This window comes from Trachypithecus francoisi, unplaced genomic scaffold, assembly GCF_009764315.1.
Source record: "Trachypithecus francoisi isolate TF-2019V2 unplaced genomic scaffold, Tfra_2.0 Lachesis_group9, whole genome shotgun sequence".
Taxonomy (NCBI): Eukaryota; Metazoa; Chordata; class Mammalia; order Primates; family Cercopithecidae; genus Trachypithecus; species Trachypithecus francoisi.
Window position 1 is genome coordinate 24,345,007 of NW_022681474.1, and position 6,527 is coordinate 24,351,533.

Sequence of the window (6,527 nt, forward strand, 5' to 3'; positions counted from 1 at the left end):
GGGAGGCCGAGATGGGCAGATCATGAGGTCAGGAGTTCAAGACCAGCCTGGCAAACATGGTGAAACCCTGTCTCTACTAAAAAAAAAAAAAAAGTACAAAAATTAGTCAGGTATGGTGGCATGCACCTGTAGTCCCAGCTACTCAGGAGACTGAGGCAGAAGAATTACTTTAACCTGGGAGGCAGAGGTTGCCGTGAGCCGAGATCGTGCCATTGCACTCCAGCCTGAGTGACAGAGTGAGACTCTGTCTCAAAACAAAAAAAGCATTGATCATCAAACTTCAGCTGTAATTGCCTACTTCATCAAAAATGTATCCAATCACTTGCTTGCCCAGGATGGTGGGAGACAAGTTTTGTTTTGTTTTATTTTTACCAAATAATGACTGGTTGTAAAAGTCAATTTAATTTTTTTTTTGCTCCAGCTTTATAAAAACATATTATTCATGATTTCTCTGCTAAATTCAGCTTAAGGTTAAACAGTAGATGCTGTATTAAGAGCAGGAACCCAACTGAACAAAAGGAAGGGAAAATATTCACATTCAGCGATTTAGCCACTAAAGAGTTGGCCGCTGTCATCATTTTCCTCTGGTTTAGCGCTGTATTTTCAGACAGTGAGGTTTTCTGCTTTCCCTGGACTTTAATGTGTCACAATAAACTCCATGTTAAAATTTCTTTCTTCTAACATCTACAGTTTCAGGATTATCATTAATTTTTCAAAGTTGTCTAGTAACTCACTTAAATCTCTTGAAAATTTCAAAATTAGTTTTTGTCCTTGTTCCTTTAACTGACCCAGATATTCTCTTCTACTCTCAATCACAGCGATCATTGCATTTTCCTCATATTCAAAGGCTCCAATTAGTCTGCAAAAGGAAATTTTTGTAGACCTCTTCATCATCTATTCTTTCAGGCCTTACAGCTCGATTTTGGCATTCTGCCGCTGAGCCCTAATATTGCTTGTGATGCCAAATTGGAACACAAGGCAAAACAGTACAAAGTTGCTGTTCGCCATGATCAACAGGTCCCAGCAAAGGTGCTTGTTTATGTATAGAAATTCCATGCCTCATAAATGCCTGTTATTACATTTACTGAAAGGAGGCAGCATTCTTTACAATACTGAACTAACAATATGACCGACACAGAAACAAATAGGGATAGATTAAGGAAAACTTAGTTCCAGATGGTAAGATATGGGAAATTTACATTTGCTGTCCTAAATATGACTATTGCATCGTTCTCATTTTGCTAATCCATACAGCAGCCCAGCTTCATCTCTCTCCACTTCCAATATATAAGTATGTAATGCTGTATTATTTCTGCTTGTGATAGGATGTTTAGTGCCAAGACTCCATAATTAAAGTCTTTTAACTTACAAAAAATTAAATAATAATAATTTCACCACCAGGGGGCAAACAACATTTTTATAGGCCAAGGATATTTTTAACATTCTAAAGGAATTATCTTGTGTGAACATATTTTCTGTTGTTGTTACCATTTCAATAGCTTCAAGTTAAAAGACACCAATTTGAACTTCAAATTTAAGGAGAAATCATGTTTATAAAAGAGAAAATTGTACAAGTCACCATTAACCTGTTGCCCTTCCATTTACTGTAATTTTTAGATGCTTTAAAAAAATTTCCTCCCTTTTACCCTTTTCTTTCATATATTTGCACATGAGGCAGAAAAATAGAATTGAACTTTTTTAATGCCCATGTAGCCTTTGTTTGTGGGGTCTTTACATTGCTTTTAGTACATAGTATATTTTGGTCACTGGCTTTCTAAGCATGTATTTCAGCTCTGTTTTTTTGTTAATTTAATATGATTGAATCATATACTCAGATCTGTACCTCATCCTTTTTTTTTTTTTTTTTTTGAGACAGAGTCTTGTTCTTTTGCCCAAGCTAGAGTGCAGTGGTGCGATCTCGGCTCATCGAAACCTCTGCCGCCTGGGTTTAAGCGATTCTCCTGCCTCAGCCTCCCGAGTAGCTGGGATTCCAGGCAGCGTACCAACACACCCGGCTAATTTTTGTATTTTTAGTACAGACGGGGTTTCAGCATCTTGGCCAGGCTGGTCTTGAACTCCTGACCTCGTGACCCACCCGTCTCAGCCTCCCAAAGTGCTGGGATTACAGGAGTGAGTCACGGCGCCCAGCCTTCTACCTCCTTCTAAAACTGAATTTATTGTCTCTTGTTTTGATTACTGCTTTGCCATTTGTTAATTTTATAACTGTGAAATGATAATAACTGATAAACATATCAAATCACAAATTATGTCTTTTGAGAGCTTGATACACTGAACTTGATAAAGTACCAGAGTTGTGAATAACTAATCCATAAAAAAACAAAATGATCAGTACAATATATTATCAGTAGGAGGCAATGATAAGAATAACTTTGGTGAAAATTTGGGTCCATCATATTCTGAAGTTTCAGGATATTTGATTACTTCTGATTTGTAACTTGGTAAAAAATTCTAGCAATGGAAGCAAAATAGAGTTTTTAAATCAGGGTATCTGTGGTGCAGCAAAACAACCACATTTTATTTCTCTTGGCTTAGTCTGTTTTCCCGTCTTCCTGCTCCTAAGTACCCACTGAGACCACATTTCCCTGAATCGATTATAATGATGCCACTATTTCAAATTAGGGCTGGAGGAGAATGAAGACGTCACAGTGGCCTGGCAAGATCTGCTACTTGTTCCTTCTCTTTACTGCTCTCCCAAGCCTGGCCATTATTTCCACTGTCGCCCCCTGGCATTAGGGCTGTCACTATGAACTGCAGAATTGAGTTGTTCACCTAAAGATGAAATCCATTTCTATCCAGATGAAATCACACTGAAATAAATATTGAAAGCAAATATACAGAGGAAAAGAAGTTGCAAAAGTCAATGTTAAGGGTTTATTTAGAGGCACACTAAAAAACATTCTATGACCTACTGCCAGTTATATTAGCAATGGAGGGGAGGTTTTATTGCTTTTAAAAAAAGCAAAGGTTTTATTTGTTTGTTTTCTCTGTTGTTGATTGGGTTTTTAAAAGATTGTTTAAGTGTGAAATGACAAAATCAGCTTTTTGTCACTGAGTGGGTCCTTAAGCTGTTGCCCAGACACCAATTGCTCAAGGTTAAACTTTTCACTCCAGTACATCATATCTTGTTTTAGTGACCCCCAAGCATCTTTTTAATCCTTCTCCATCTCATACAGAAACTAGCCTCAGCGAAGTGATCATTCCCACGCTGACTTCCACCAGCTTCTGTACGTGTATCCTGACAGCACTTTGCCTTGGGGCAAATTTTCTTACCTCTTTTTGGTGGCAAATGGTTGTCAGTAATATGCTACCTGACATTTTCTTAAAAAGTTTAATTGCACTTACAGAATTTTGCTAAGATAAGAAATATTTTAACAATGAATGACAAAGAAGCTCATACTATAGTGAGAGCATGGAAACAGATGTTTGAATGTATTTCCATCATCGTAAGATTTTTTTTATATGTCAAAAATGATATATGCCACTAATAATCTCATATTTGGGTCCCTAACAACTTGTTTAAAATCTTCCAAATGAAGATTTTCAGTAACATTAAAATTCATTTATTCAAAATATAAGAAATTCTCACTTTTCAACTAGTTTGCAAAAACAATTTTTAAAATTTTTTTCTTATTTTTAAGATCATAGTAGGTGTTTATATTTATGGGATACATGAGATGTGTTGATACGGCATGCATATCAACCATGCAATGTGAAATAAACATGTCACAGGGAATGGGGTACCCACCCCTCAAGCCTTTATCCTTTGAGTTACAAAATCCAATTACACTCTTTCTTTTAAAATGGACAATTAAGTTATTATTGACTATAGCCACCCTATTGTGCTATCAAATAGTAGGTCTTATTCATTCTTTCTGTTTTTTGGTGCCCATTAACCATTCCCAACCCACCCTAACACCCTGCTACCCTTCCCAAGCTCTAGTTACCATCCTTCTATTCTCTATGTACATGAGAACAACAATTGTTTGACATCAGGGAGGATGGAAAACAACTAAGCTAAATTTTAGCAAAAACCTTTACAGGTTTCCTGAAAGGAACTGAAAAACGAGTCTATGGCTTAGTGGCAGAGCCAGCCATACACTTCCTTCACTGGGATCTAGGCCTCTTTGCAAGAAATATTTCTTCTCTATGACAACCACTAAAACTAGGCATCTAAATAAACTGGAATTGGACTCAGACCTTTACTTTATCACAAAATGTTAAATCAGATTTCAAAATTAATACATCATTTTTTAACCATATCACTCTCTAAAAAGTGATAGTAATATTCTTCACTTTTTGGGAAAATCCTGTTTAACGAATGCTTTGTAATACAACAATTAGAAGACTGGTCTTAAGGTTGATTTATTTTTAAAAAAGTACTTTATCCATTATTCAGTTTTCTTTCAAAACATCTACCTTTTTCTCGTTGTTAGAACATCCCCTTTATCTCAAAAGAATACACGAAGTGTGTTTATTTATTTGCTTATTTATTTTTTATTTTTTAATTTTTGAGACAGAGTCTCACTCTGTTGCCCAGGCTGGAGTGCAGTGGCACCATCTCGGCTCACTGCAACCTCCACCTCCTGGGTTCAAGGGATTCTCCTGCCTCAGCCTCCCAAGTATTTGGGACCACAGGCTTCCACCACCATGTCCGGCTAATTTTGTATTTTTAGTAGAGACGTGGTTTCACCATGTTGGCCAGGCTGGTTTCGAATTCTTGACCTTGTGATCCACCCGCCTCGGCCTCCCATAGTGCTGGGATTACAGGTGTGAGCCACCGTGCCTAGACCTTATTTTTTATTTTTAAGAGATGGGGTTTTACTCTTTCACCCAGGCTGGAATATAGCGGCACTATCATAGCTCACTGTAATTTCAAACTCCTGGACTCCAGCAATCCTCTTATCTCAGCCTCCCAGGTAGCTGGGACTATAGGTGAGTGCCCCCACACTTAGCTAATTTTTAAGTTTTTTGTAGAGATGGGATCTTGTTATGTTATCTAGGCTGGTCTCGAACTCCTGGGTTCAAGCAATCCTCCCACCTTGGCCTCCCAAAGCTCTGGAATTACATGCATGAGGCACCATGCTCAGCTTCAAAACATGTTTATTTAATATTTAATTGAAAAGTCTTGTGGCTTCCCATCACACTAAGAATAAATTCCTGTTGTTTAAAATTCTATATAACCTGGCCCCTGCCTACCTTCAGCCTTATCTCTTTCCAGCTTTCCTCTCCCTGCACTAGTCTTCCTTCGGAGCACACCAAGATCATCTTGGGGCCTTCACACTTCTTCTGCTCTAAAGCTCTGCTTCCCGATCTTTGCATAACTGGCTTCTTACCTTCATTCAGGCCCCTGTTTAAATTTTATCACCCCACGCAGGCCAATCCTAATCACTGCAGGGGCCAAAGGAAAACTTTCCCTTCACCCTCTAAAGGCTCAGCTTCCTGAAAATCAGTGGACAAAAGTCAGGTGAATAGGAGAAAAGGCATGTGCAAGGGGGAGAATCACAGAGTGATTAGCTCACCATACAAAGGGGTACGGATGGTTACATACCCTTCCTTTTAGGGGAAAGGGAGGTGGGGAAGTGTGAATGATTTTAGGGGAGTGGCAAATTATTTTTAGGGGAATTCAACAGTCTTGAAGAATATACAATGGCCTGGGACAAAGTCTGTTGGGCCTACAGAACAGACAATGGTTTGTGACAAGTCTGTCCAGGTGTGTTGACAGACTTTAGTCTTTCTTCTGGCCATATGAGTTCAGTTAATGAAAACTCAGGGAAGGCACCAGAGGTAATTGTTTTCTTTGGCAGGCCCAAATTTTAAGCAGATAAGGGAACTTCAGAGAACAACTTCATCCTTTGCTTTGACAGAGACAAGAGATGAGAGACAGAAGGTGGGGGGATAGTCAGAGAGATCTTGAGGCTTCATCTTCAGTTCCACATGTCAAAGCACCATATTTTGGGATATCTGTTCCGAGCCCCAACATCACCTAACTTAAAAAAGCATCACTACCTTATTAAATTCTCTGCATAGCACTTCTCTGCCACCACTTGGTTAATCTCCCTTGTTTATACATCATTTGTTCATTGTCTGATTTGCTCACTAGAATGCAAGCTCCATGATAAGCAAGGACTTGATCTTGTTCATTCCTCCAACTAGTGCCTAGCCTATATTAGGCTTTCAATAAATATTATTGAATTTAAAAATGAAGACTCCTGTCTCTCTCTGAGGGTTATAACTGCCTGTATTATGTCAGATTCCTGCCAGATATATGACTGTATTATATCAGATTCCTACAAAAAAAAATCAAGTAAACTGGAGAATTGTTCATGTTCAAGCTATAGTAAAGTATCCAGCTCTGAGTAAACTACTACTTCCAAGATGACATCCATGTTTCACCACCCAGGGCCAAGTGAAGGACTTGGTAAAGGATGTGATGAATTGACTCACCAGCTGTATTGATGAAAATCATTGTTTACATTGATAACAAGTCCAAAGTTAACTCTGACTCC